At 40.8% G+C, this 13,817-nt stretch overlaps 1 long non-coding RNA gene across 1 annotated transcript in view; it reads left to right on the top strand.

The window, feature by feature from the left end:
- Positions 1 to 10,969, top strand: part of LOC126064069 (uncharacterized) — a 187,694-nt gene extending 176,725 nt beyond the window's left edge. The window contains exon 3 of the long non-coding RNA XR_007514444.1: positions 10,898 to 10,969. This is a non-coding gene — a long non-coding RNA (uncharacterized LOC126064069). The remainder of the gene's footprint in view (positions 1 to 10,897) is intronic.
- Positions 10,970 to 13,817: the final 2,848 nt, after the last annotated feature.

Below are 13,817 nucleotides of genomic sequence, written 5' to 3'. Positions count from 1 at the left end.
CATAACTGTGGAGCCCTAGTGGTACAGTGGTTAAGGTCAGCAGTTCAAATCCACCAGCTGCTCCTTGAAAACCCTATGGGACAGTCCTACTCTGTCCTATTGGGTCTCTGTGAGTTAGAATCAACTTAAAGGCAATGGGTTTGGTTTGGTTTTGGTTTAAAATGCTGCAGATACACAATGAGTAGACAGGGTGGGGGCTGAGTGCTGGTACAGAGCTAGTGCTGATGGCTTGTGGGGCTGACATCTAATATGGCTTTATAAGGCCTCATTGGTTTTCAAATAGTAGGCCAACTGTGTTGGTCACTACAACCTTTCCTTTGGTAATGCCCAATTTGGCCGACCAGGTCCAGATACCTTTAAGCTGTTCAGTCTCTGTGCTAAGCTAGTAACAGCAGGACTGTGATTCCCCCCTGGTGGAATGGAGGGAGTGTATGTATGTGTGTGTGTGAGTGTACAGGTATGTGTGTTGTCAGTGTGTGTGAGTGTGTGTATGTGAGTATGTGCGGGTATGTCTGAATGTGTATGAGGATGTGTGAGTGTGCGTGAGTGTATGTATGTGGGTGTATGTGTACGTGAGTGCGTTGTGAGTATGTGTGTGAGGGTGTGTGTATGGCAGTTGAGGGTGATAGTAGGTGTTAGTAACAGAAAAGGAAGAATTCAATAAGAGAGGATTCATTCACCTCAGGGAAGAGAGCGTCTCTATTAAGGTGGCCGTAGACTCTGAGCGATTTGGAACCAGTCTCAATTCCCCTCTGTCTTCGTATGTCCTAGCAGTAATCCCAGAAGCTCTGGTACAGAAGTGGCTGGGAGGGGTCCATGGGTCACCCTGCTGTCATCAGTCACTTGCAGACGACCGACTCCTTGAGCATTCTCAGTCTTGCACTTGTGTGATCTGTAGCACCTTCCAGCAACAAGATGTGTGAAGCCTCTGCTCCTCCTTGCGCATCTTTCTTTTCTAAACGTCAGCCTCGGCGAACCATTCCGGCGGGGGAGGGGGGGATAGATACCTTACAGTTCCTTTAAAACGAAAGCATCTTCTGCACATATAGTTTTAAAAGAGGATTATAATGCATATAACTTTTTTTACTTTGGGCAACCCACTGAACGCATTAATGTGTACAAAGGAGATCATGTATAAATAGGGTCACTGTTCTAAGTTGCCGTCGCGTCCCTTCCTACTCGTGGGGACCCCGCGTGTGCAGAGCAGAGCAGGTCCATAGGGTTTTCGAGGCTGTGACCTTTCAGAAGGAGCTCACCAGGCCTGTCTTCTGAGTTACCTATGCGTGGGTTTGAACCACCAAATTTTGGCTGGTAGTCAAGCATGCTATCATAACCAGAGACTCATAACCTACTTAATCTCTTAGTGTATACAACACAGCTCTTGTATACATGGAGTTAGTATAAACTTTTATATTTGTCCCCCCTGCCTCAAAGGATTGTTTTGCGAACCCTCAGTGCAAGTGAAATTGCATTGCTATTTATTTATCACCCTCAATACACCAGCATTTTCCAAAATGCGATCTGCACAACAGTAGTCCTTTGAGATGCTCATGATGACATAGGTTTGGTTCACTTTGGTTCTGGAAGTGCTGCCCACCCTACCTCATTCTTAGAGATCCACAGTGCACATTAAAGGATCCGAGGAGCCTTCTTTAACTTTGTTTAGCCCCGAGTTTCCTAAGCTTATTTGATGATGGAACCGTTTTCGCATGTATGTAACTTTTATTCATATCCCCAATACAGAATACTTCCCATAGGCATGCGCTGGAGGCATACAATGTAGTGATTATGAGCCTGTGCACATAATGTTTGGGTTTGAATTTCAGCTATGCCACTTACAGGCTGTGTGACCTTGAACAAGTTCATTATCTTCTCTGTCTCTCAGGTTCCCATCTAAAAAATTGGAAGAAGAATAGTAACACCACATAGGGTTGCTGTGAGGATCAAACGAGTTCATGTGTTTAAAGTGCCTGGAAGAATGCCTGGCACATAGCAAGCATTCTGTAATGGTTCCTGCTAGTGTTGTGGCTTTCTGTGTTTGTCTTCAAAAAACAATTTTGGCCTAATAGTAACAATAAATAAGAAGTGAATGTAGCTTTATGGTTGACAAACTCTCACACATACTACCTAGTTTTCAAACCAATCTTCAAAGGGAGAGATTATTATTATTATACCCATTTTACGGATTAGAAAGGAAGGCTGAGAAATTTGGGGATATTTTATGAGTGGGCAGTAAAGGAGGGAGCCAGGAATCAAACATGAATATTTTGGCATCAGATCTCACGCCTTTTCCACTGAACACATTTGGTTTTCCTGTGATTCTAAATTAAAATGTGAAAACTGCTTATTTATAATAGCTGTGAAAGTCTGCCTTTCACAACATATTTAGTCCAAACCCCATTGATTAAATACAAAAGCTAGAAGTTAAAGACATTAGAGTGAATAAAATGTAAGTAAAGCAAATGAAACAAGGACCTCCCAAGTTAGAAATCTCCAGGACTAGTGTTGCAGAAGAATGAAGAGCACTTATATGGTATAAATACATTCAACAAGTTATAAACTAAGAAAAAGTCTATATAATCTGTCTTTGGGTTTAGTCATCTAGAGTTGCTGTAACAGAAATACCACGAGCGGATGGCTTTAACAAGCAGAAGTTTATTCTCTTACAGTTTAGTAGGCTAGAAGTCTGAATTCAGGGTGCCAGCTCTAGGGGAAGGCTTTCTACCTCTGTCGGCTCTGGAGGAAAGTCCTTGTCATCATCAATCTTCCTCTGGTCCAGAAGCATCTCGGCTTAGGAACCTCGGGTCCAAAGGATGTGCTTCGCTCCTGGTGCTGATTTCTTGGTGGGATGAGGTCCTCTGTCTCTCTGCTCACTTCTCACTTTTATATCTCAAAAGAGATTGGTTCAAGACACAATCCGTTGCTGTAGATTGAGTCGTGCCTCGTTAACATAACTGCTGCTAATCCCATCTCATCAACATCATTGAGACAGGATTTTCACCACACAGAAAAATCACATCAGGTGACAGAATGGTGGACAGTCACACGATACTGAGAATCATGGCATAGGCAAATTGATACACATATTTTTGGGGGACACAATTCAGTCCATGACATAATCTGACCAAAGATCATTATGCTTTCTTCACATGAAAGAGACTGAAACAATGCAATGTGATAATGGAGTTACGAGGACAATGAAATTGAATATTTCAGATCTGGATCTGAGTTGAAAAGAACTGAATTGGTCCTTATTTTAGCATAATTTATGGTCTCCTTGAGCCATACCGTTGTTAGTTGCCATTTAGTCAGCCCTGACTCACGTATAACAGAATGAAATATTGACCAGTGCTGTGCCATCTCCAGGAAACCCTGGTGGTGTAGTGGCTAAGAGCTACAGCTGTTAACCAAGAGATCAGCAGTTCAAATCCACCAGACGCTCCTTGGAAACCCTGCGGGGCAGTTCTACTCTGTGCCACGGGGTTGCTATGAGTTGAAATCGACCGGACAGCAAGCGTTTTTTTTTTTTCTTTTTTTGACTTGGTGCCATCTCAGTGGTCATTGGTATGTTTGAGTCCATTGTTGAGGCTATTCTGTCAATCCACCTTACTGAGGTTTTCCTTATTTTTGCTGACTCTCTCTTTTACGAACCATGATGTCCTTTTTTTAGTGATTAGCCTTCCTTGAAAACATGTCCAAAGTGAGTTGAAGTCTCGCCATCCTTGCTTCTAAGGAGCAATTTGGTTGTATTTCTTCTAAAACTGATTTGTTTGTTCTTCTGGCAGTCCATAGTATAGTCAATATTCTTTGCTAGTACCACAATTCCAGTGCATTAATTCTTCTTCTGTCTTCCGTTTTCATTGTCCAGCTTTAGTATGCATATGACGCAATTGAAAAGAAAAACAAGGCTTCCAGTGCTTAAAGGTTTTGAGAACAAATGCAAAGTTAGGTGTATTTGTCCTGTAGCTTCTTAGGTTAGTGATGTTCCTTATTGCTAACTCATCTTTGAGTCCCTGATTAATACTGGAATAACTAGGTAGTCTTTGGAGCATTTTTAGAGGATGATTTCAAGGCTACTATGTGGCACTGGGTTTTTTTTTTTTTTTATGAAACTAGCCCAGCCAAATGTACATTTTTAAAAATGGTTAAAAAAAAAAAAAAGTCAGGAGGGTAGGACCATGATCCCACTGGTTTACTTTTTTCTGCCTTTATAACCAAGGAATCCTGGTGGAGCAGTGGTTAAAGTCATCTACTGCTAACCAAAAGGTCAGTGGTTCGAAACCACCAGTGGCTCTGAGGGAGAAAGATGTGGCAGTCTGCTTCTGTGGAGATGTATAGCCTTGGAAACCATATGGGGCAGTTCTACTCTGTCCTATAGTGTCGCTATGAGTCGAAATTGACACAATGGCAATGGGTTTTTTGTTTTTTTTTATAACCTAAGAGAGCCTGATAATTTAATTCAAATTCTAATCAAAAGAGCTTACAAAATCAAGTAAAATATATGTGTGGAAGTGTGGGCAGGAAGAGAGAGAAAAGATTTTCTTCTGTCCACATTATAGTCCTCCAATGATGTGATGTCAGATTGGTCTAATGACCAATGAACAAGCACATAAACCTTCCCTTAAAGTCACTATTCCTAGATTTAATGGTTCCCATCCCCCCAAGTAACAAACAAACAAAAAACCCTTTTCCTTTCTTTATGACCCACTTTGCTCCTTTTGATAGAAAATGTGATATATTCTCATATTGCTTTCCTGTGGGGGAGCTCAGAGCTAAACTTAGCTCCAAATCTTACTTACGTATGGAACCTAAAGCAGTTCTCTCCTCTCTTGTAGTCACCGTTTCTTCTTTTTTTTTTAAACTTATTTTTTTTAATTTAATCTTTTATTGTACTTTAGATGAAGGTTTACATAGAACAAACTAGCTTCTTATTAAACAGTCAGTACACACATTGTCCTATGACATTAGCTAAGAACTCCATGACATGTCAACACTCTCCTTTCTCAACCTGGGGTTCCCTAGTACCAGTGTTCCTGTTCCCAACTGCCTCCTAGCCCCTGCTGCTGGGCTGGTGCACACCTTTAGTCTTGTTTTATTTTATGGGCCCATCCAATCTTTGGCTACAGGTTGAGCCTCAGGAGTGACTTCATTACTGAGCTGAAAGGGTATCTGGGTCTCAGGGTTTCTCCAGTCTCTGTCAGACCAGCAAGTCTGGTCTTTCTTTTTGAGTTAGAATTTTGTTCTACATTTTTCTCCAGCTCTGTCCAGGACCCTCTGTTGTAATCCTTGTCAGAGTAGTCAGTGATGGTAGACAGGCACCACCTAGTTGTACTGGTGGAGGCCTTGGTAGATGTGGTCCATTAGTCCTTTGGACTAATCTTTCCCTTGTATCTTTAGTTTTCTTCATTCTTCCTTGCTCCCGAAGGCGTGAGATCAGTGGAGTATCCTAAATGGCTGCTCACAGGCTTTTAAGACCCCAGACATGTAGCCATAATTTCTTATATTAATTTTTCTATTTTTGAATTTGGATTTTTCTGTGCTGGTATCTATGTGTTTTTTTTTTTTTTTTTTTTTTTGTCTGTAGGACCAGTAGATATAAGGGTGAAAGGAAGAGAGGGAAAAAGGAAAAAGGATATTTTAGAGAAAGATTTTCAATAACGAGCATTTAAATGTTAAGAATTTTCTTCTTTAGCACTCAATCAACCAGAGTCCCCTTCTCTGAACATTCTATTAAATGAAACTGTTAGTTCAATAATTATACTTAAAGACAGGCATTGCAGGAGAACAGAAAAATATATTCAGGTGGGGGGCAAAAAGAATGTTTAGGAGAATAGAAAGACTGAACCCAATCAATACCTGTGATTTTATTAAATGTTCAAAGGAAATAGTGGCTAATATTAAGATAAACATTTTGCAGGTTAGAGAAAACCCATTACTTCCATCTGTCTGAGAGCAGCCAAAAAGACAAAATTGAAAAGTGAGTTTCACATTACTGAGGTTCATGCCAAGGACACTCTCCTAGTTACATTTTTTTTACCTGACTCTCAGCTCTTTGCATTCCCAGGAATTTTTAAAAATATTTCCTTTTTCTCCAGAGCATCAGAAGAGAAATCCATGGGATATTTCCAAAGACCTTTCAGGAGAGGAAGAGAATCCATTTCCAAGAAATTTGGAATGAAAGCAAGGTTGGACTCATTCTTTATCTGGGGGGCCCCTCCAAAATCTTCCCTTCCAACTAAAAAAACCAAAACTTGTAGCCATCAAGTAGATTCGGACTCATAGTGACCACATAGGATAGAGTAGAACTGCCCCATAGGGTTTCCGAGGAGCGATTGGTAGATTTGAACTGCCAACATTTTGGTTAGCAGCTGTAGCTTGACGTAGCTCTTAACCACTGTCCCTTCCAACTGAAAGAGGTAAAAAGAGAAAAAAGAGCAATCTGACTGTCACTTTCTCTCTCCCCAGAGAGTATTGACCTTTTTCCTCCCCTTCTTAGGGGTCTCCTAATTCAGATAGTACTTGGAGGCTGCTATGTTGTCATTGTTTGTTTCATCTCGGATCCGAGTTTGCAGCCTTGCATCTTTCTGAAGACCAGTAACTATTTACAGGCCTCAAACAGCTAGTAAGTGTGTACATGGAGGCAAGTAGAATTGTTGTTGAATGCATAAATTGATTTTCACCTACAATTTACATTTATTCTCTGGGTATATTTGACACTAATGTTGTGACTGAACTGCCATGATGAAGATTAATCGTATAAACATTTTTTGCTGACTCTGTGAGAAGGTGCGTTGATTGTTTTACTTGATTTTCTAAACTTGGTGCCTAATAGCATGATGGGAAATATTTCTTGGTTTTGCTCGGTGTCTTAGTAGATCAAACACCCGTGACCAGTCTTTCCTAAGAAGCATTTGTGGAAAGGTTTTTGCTAGCTACAGTGTTCTAGCTTACTTGATTGCTAAGGAGGAAGTAGAAGATTACTCAGTTCTTGGAATTTTGCAAACATTTGAATTTTGACAGGATTCTGCAAAATAAAATAAGAATTGTACTTCTCAAGTGGGTATGAACGTGCTCTAAAAACAAGAAATGGCACAATTGTTTAGTTTTTCTCCGTCAATCAGTACTGGCTTAGGCCCCACACACCTTGAGCTGGGGAAGGTGAAGCTCTCAGAGGTTCAGTTTTCTCCTTTATAAAATGGGGATAATTATAGTATCTACCTCACTGTTCTCAGTGGAGATTGGTATCGGCACCCCTGGGCACATGCTAAAAATTCTGATCTAGAAGCCCAATTCAAGCCATACAAAATCAGAATGACTGGAGAGAAGTCTGGATATCTTTAGTCACAGTTTAGGAGGCCTCTCTACTCTCCCTTGGGATTATAGAGAAATTCTGCTGGGCTTGCATAGTCCCAACAATTCTAACTAGAAAGCCTCTTGTTGTCAGTCAGTACATGGTGGGTAGTGCTACAGCATTCGCTGTACAAGCCCACGTGTGCATTCAAAGAGGGCAACTCAGGCTTGGTGGGAATTCATTGCTGAAGTTTCAAAAACCCTAGAAGTCAAAACCCACCATTACTACTGTGTCCAAGCCAGATGACTTCTGGCACCAGTCTACCTCCCTGAGCATCAACTCCCAAACAAAACCTATGTTCCTAGGTCAGCTGGTAACTGCTGTTTTTATCCCTGAAACACAAACTCAGCCTTAATGAACTCTTGAAACAAGGAAGCCCAAATTTAGCAAACAAATTTGTATAACCTTTTTGTGCTGGACCTAAAGAAAAATACCTTTTTTTGTTCAAGTCCCTTATGTAAGCCAAAGTAAAGCACAATTTAATATTTCCAGAAATTTTCCTGCCTCATTTGTGTTTGAAATCACTTTCCTGGTATATGGTTAATGCATTAGTCAGGGTCCTGGAAACAGAAGACAAAGATGTGGGGAAACCACAGGAGTATGGCAGCACCCCAGGATTTTTAGAATCAGGGAGGGGTTACCACCCACTGGCCAGAAGGAACCTTTACAGGGACCTGAAGACATAGAGGCTGTATGAAAAGGACCACTTTACATCCACTTGGCTGAAGGGTGCTGCTTGGAGGAGCCTGGGGGGATACATACCCTGACCTCCTTCTCTCATGCCTCTTACCTCACACCAGAAGTCATAAAAGACAAGGGAGCCCACTGATGTAGTCCGTGCTGGTTAGCTTTAGGAAAGAGCAGGGTAGAGGAAGAGAGGAATGGATGTCGGGGGCAAAGATATCCAGAACCCCTACTTTCCCTGTGGTCTTTATTCATAATATTAGCTGACATTCCTGGTCATGGACCAAGCATCGTTCGAGGCATGTTTTATGTATCATGTAATTTAACCTTTACAACAGAGCTATGGAGTAGACACTTACGTTAAGGACGAGAAAAACAGAGGCTCAGAGAGGTTAAAGAGTCATGATCTCTTTGGCTCCAAAGGTCATTTTCATAATCAGAACACTGGTTTTATCCTTGGATTTGACAGACCAAACAACCATATTTTAATTTCTGTTTGGCAGTAGGTGATAGAGCTGATCGTCTAGGCTTATACTCAAAACTGGCTGCGAGACTTTTTTTTACATTAGTTGTCGTTAAGGAAACTCAAGCAGGCAGTGATGCTCTGCTTTCTTTCTTTAACTTTATGTATTTTATTTACGTATTTATTTTTTTAACTTGCAAACTTTTTTCAGGGTATAACATACATACAGAAAAGTACACACATTTAAGTGTACAACCTGATGAATCTTTACAAAGTAAATTCACTGTGTAAGCAGCACCCAGATCAAGAAACAGAATGTTCCCAACACCTGAAAAGTCCCCATGCCCACTTCCAGTATGTAACCACCTCTTCGCCATCCTGATTTCTAACTGCCATACATTAGTTTGTTCTTTACTCCTTGTTGGGACTCAATGCAAAAATGAAACATACCTATTTTATACTTCATGCAGATTTAGTAATGATTTATCGTGCTAGATCAGGGGATCGCAAACTACAGCCCATGGGCCAAATCCAGCCTACCCCTTGCTAACTAGCCCCCACACCTGTTTTTGTAAATCAAACTTTATTGGAACACAGACATGATCACTTGTTTATATATTGTCTATAGCTGCTTTCAAGCTACAAGGGCAGAGCTGAGTAGTCCCAATGCCAAAAATATGTACTATCTGGCCTTTTAAGAAAAGCTTGCCAACCTCTGTGCTACAGTATGAAGTCCCTGGGTGGTACACATGGTTAACATTCTTCACTGCTTACCAAATGTTAGAGGTTTGGGTCCACCCAGGAAGACCTTGGAAAAAAGGCCTGGAAATCTACTTCTGAAAAATCAGCCATTGAAAACTCTAAGGAGCACAGTTGACTCTGACACATGGCGCCACCATGACTTGGAATCAACTCAACAGCAACTGGTTTACTGGTGCTGGTTTACTGACCCAGTCTGTGTCCTCAAAATGCTATGGACTGGTGAGGGAGATCGATATTAAACAAATAACCATACAAATAAGTAATCAATTCTATACCATGAGAAGTACTCTGAAAGAAAATCCCAGAGTGCCATGTGGGAAAAGCAAGGAGGATCACAGATGCTGTACAGTTTGTATAGTCGTGTTTTTCAGGAAGTCCACCTAACTTGTCATAACACAAGTGTTTTCTGTTTGGTTTGCTTTGTTTTATTGTGATGCAAATACACACAAAAACATTGACAAATTCAACAGTTTCTTCATGCACAATTCAATGACTTTGATCACATTCACATTGTGCAACCCTTATCCCTATCTTTTTCCTAATTATTCTACTACCATTAACACAAACTCAGTACCTCTTCCCAAGGGAAAACTTCCCCTTTTCTTCTCCTTCCTACCTCTGATAACCATTAATAAGCTTTGGATTCTATATATTTGCTTATTTCATATAAGCGAGGTCATATAGTATTAGTCCTTTTGCAGCTGACTTATTTCATGTGTCAGGACTTCATTTTCTTTATGGCTGTGTAATATTTCATGGTATGTATATACCCCATTTTGTGTATCCATTCACCTGTTGATAGACAATTAGATTGTTTTCACCTTTTGGCTATTGTGAAAAGTGCTGCAATGAACACTGGTATACAGGTATCTATTTGCATTCTTGTTTTTACTTCTTTTGAGTATATAGCTAGGATTGGAATTGCTGGGTCATGTGGTAGTTCCACGTTTGAATTTTTGAGAAACCATCAAACTGTTTTCCACTGTCACTGTATCATTTTGCATTCCCACTAGAAACAGATGAGGGTTCCAATTTCTCCACATCCTATCTAACACCCCTTGTTTTCCTTTTCTTTTTTTTTTTAATCATTGCTATTCTAACGGGGGTGAGGTTAGAGGTATCTCATTGTAGTTTTGATTTGGTGCAGTGGTTAAGAGCTCGGCTGCTAAACCAAAAGGTTGACAATTCGAATCCACCAGGTGCTCCTCGGAAACCCTATGGGGCAGTTCTACTCTGTGCTATAGGGTCGCTATGAGTCGGAATTGACTCGAGGGCAACGGATTTGGTTTATGGTTTAATGGCTAATGACAGTGAATATCTTTTCATGTGCTTATTGGTCATTTGAATACCCTCTTTGGTGAACTGTTTGTTCAAGCCCTTTGCTCATTTTTTGATTGGGTTGTCTTTTTGTTGTTGAGTTGTAGGAGTTTTTTAAAATATATTTTGGATATTAGACCCTTATCAGATAAATGGTTCCTGAAAATTTTCTCCCAATCTATATGCTGTCTATTCACTTTGTTTGTAAAGTTCTTTGATGAACAGAAATATTTAATTTTTATGAGGTCCCAGTTATCTATTCTATCTTTTGTTGCTCATTCTTTTGTTGTCATTAACAAGATTTTGTTTTACTTGGACAGGGACAGTAATGGATTCTCTGGAGCCATAATGGAATATATAAGTGAGCATCCTGGTGAGAATAATTTTTGAACATCCAGCATCCCCTATGACAGACAGGTAAGCTGGTGAAGAAGACCGCGCTGAAGGCACTGCACAGAGTTAACCCCCACCATTATTGCATGTGTCTGCTTAATAATGGGATGTCCCCTTGCTTGTTCGCTTTTAAACTTGAGGCTCAAACATGCTTCCTCCCTTTCATTACCCAGTGAGCTCTCCTCTCAGCAGCCTGTGATTGTGAATTCTTTATGCATGTGAACTTGGCTGCCATGTGTAATTCTGATGGAGGACAGAGAGAAGCCCTGGCCTGGGGCGGCAGGTGCAAGCTTCAAGGGAATATGGTGGGTTTACATTTAATATTGTTGGAAAAGGTTTTATTTCATTTTTGCCCCTGAAGAATTTGTAAAGAGCGAACATTTCGGCTTGTCTGTGAAGGCAGAAGCTTGTGTTGTCTTTCAACTCTTGCCTGGTCCAGAATTGTGTAAGAACAGAGGTGTGGGGGGATAAAGCCTGAGAATTCAGTGGGGCCACAGACATTGCCAAATGAATTTCAGCCTTCAGACCTGCCAGGGCCTAATGCTTGAGTTTCATGGTATGATTTGTTGGAGTGTTTTTCTTTTCTTTCTTTCCTTTTAAATATTTTATTGAAGGGAAATGTATCCTCACTCGGCAGACACTTCAGTTCCCTTGAGTTGGGTTTCTAGTTCTGAAAGAGTCATCTTTCCAGCTGATTATTGGGACAGACATCTTTAAACCCTCCCTAATCACAGGCAAGTAGCCCTCGAAGCTTTCCACGTTCTCAGCACATCTGCAACACGACCTCGCCCTTCTGAGCTGTCTGCAAAACAAGAAGGAACTGGGATATGATGATTTTGTTTCTTTCTGAGCAAGAAGCCTCAGAAAGACTGAGAACACTGACAAGAGAGGCAGAAATAATGCTTAATTTACTGAAAAAAAAAAAAAAAAACCAAAACTAGTTGCTGTGGTGTTAGCTCTGATTCATGGAGACCGCATGTGTGTTCAGGTAGAATTGTGCTCCATAGGGTTTTCAGTGGCTGATTTTTCAGAGGGAGATCACCAGGCCTTTCTTACAAGGAACCTGAGATTAGACTTGACCCTCCAACCTTTCTATTAGAAGCCAAGCACATTAACTATTCGCACCATACAGGGATCTCTTACAGAAATTCAACCAAAAAGCCAAAATTGTTGCCACTGAGTCAATTCCAACTCATAGCAACCCTATAGAACTGTCCCATAATGTTTCCAGGTCTGTTATCTTTATGGAAACAAACTGCCGCATCCTTCTGCCATGGAGCGGTCGGTGGCTTCGAACCACCAACTTTCGGTTAGGAGCCCAGTGCTTAACCACTGCGCCACCAGGGCTTCTTTTACAGAAATTAGGGATCCTTTAAAGCAGGATGGCAACACCTCCAGGCAAGTTTCCATGTGCCTAATCCAAGCCCAAGTCAGACATTAATAATCAATCACTAAGCTCCTTTTTGCTGAGCCTAGACAAGGCCTCGACATCACTGTTAACACGGTATTTCTGGTAGCTGCTATCAGAAAATAAATGCCAATTTAAACAGGCTTGATACTCCTGATTTAAGTAATAACTTTCTGAGTGTATAGCATATCATAAATAATAATAACAATGCCTAACATGTATTGAGTATAATGTGCTGGGCGTTGTTCTGAGTGCTTAAAATGATTCATTCCTTTCATGGCAATCACATGAGTAGAGACTTGGTTTGGTTTGTTGTTTTATCACCACTGCCTGGAAGAGTCCCTGGTACATAGTGAGTGCTCAGGAAATATTTGTTATCTAAATGAATTTTGGGGAGTCCCAAGGTGGTGCAAATGGTTAAGTGTTGGCACTTAACAAAAAGGTTGGAGGTCTGAGTCTGCCCAGACGACCTCAGAAGAAAGGCCTGCCATCTACTTCTGAAGAATGAGCCATTGAAAATTCTAGGGAGTAGTTCCACTCTGACACACATGGGGTCGCCATGAGTCGGAATTGATTTGATGGCAACTGTTTGGTTTTTGTTATCGTTGTTGTATGTTCTGTTAAATGAACTCTAAAGGTAACTATTATTGTCACCAGACTTCGGATGAGGAAATTGCGGCCCAGAAATACCAAGGAACTTACCTAAGCTAGTAAGAGCTGGAGCCGGTACCTCATACTGCCTTAGTATTTTGCTGTAGAGCTCACACCACTTTCCTCTACTGCTTCTCTTAGCAGCTGTTTGATATCTCCGTTCTTATTTACTGATGTCCAGTATGTTCATTTTTCAGTCTCCTTGTTTCTCTTTATTCTTCTTGCTTCCATGAGTTTTGAAGTCTAGAGGCCTGTGGGGTTAGGCCGGGAGCATCAATGCGGGACGCAGTCCTGGTGGGGACTTGGGGAAGTGGAGAGAACATGTCCCCCGGGCAGCTGCTCCTCAGCTCCAGGAATTACAGCTGTGGTTGGAATCCAAGCCAATATTGCCAGACCTTTCAGTTTTTTTTTTTAAAGAAGTGGTAAATCTGGGTTTTATTATGAGAATATCAAACAAATTCCAATATGAAATATGAAGTATTCCATATATAAAATGTTGATAAGCAAGGCAATTTATAAATCAAAAACAAACACACAAAACATTACAAGTCAAACAAAATATCTCTGAATGGGAGCTGAATCTAGGTAATTGATCTGTAGTTTGCAACTTGTTCGAGACAACAAAGGAGTTCAAGGAGAAGTGGCTTTGGATAGCTGATCCTGTAGTTCTGGTAAAAAGGAATGTGATAGGAGAGAGTTGCAACTATTTGTTAAGATATGAGAATAGGAGTTTCTGGGAAACAGAACTGCAATAATGATAGTATCTCATTACGTCTGCGCATTGCTTT

This window comes from Elephas maximus, chromosome 20 (genome assembly GCF_024166365.1).
Source record: "Elephas maximus indicus isolate mEleMax1 chromosome 20, mEleMax1 primary haplotype, whole genome shotgun sequence".
Classification (NCBI taxonomy): Eukaryota; Metazoa; Chordata; class Mammalia; order Proboscidea; family Elephantidae; genus Elephas; species Elephas maximus.
Note: the sequence above shows the minus strand (reverse complement) of the source record. Positions and strands in the feature narration are given on the sequence as shown.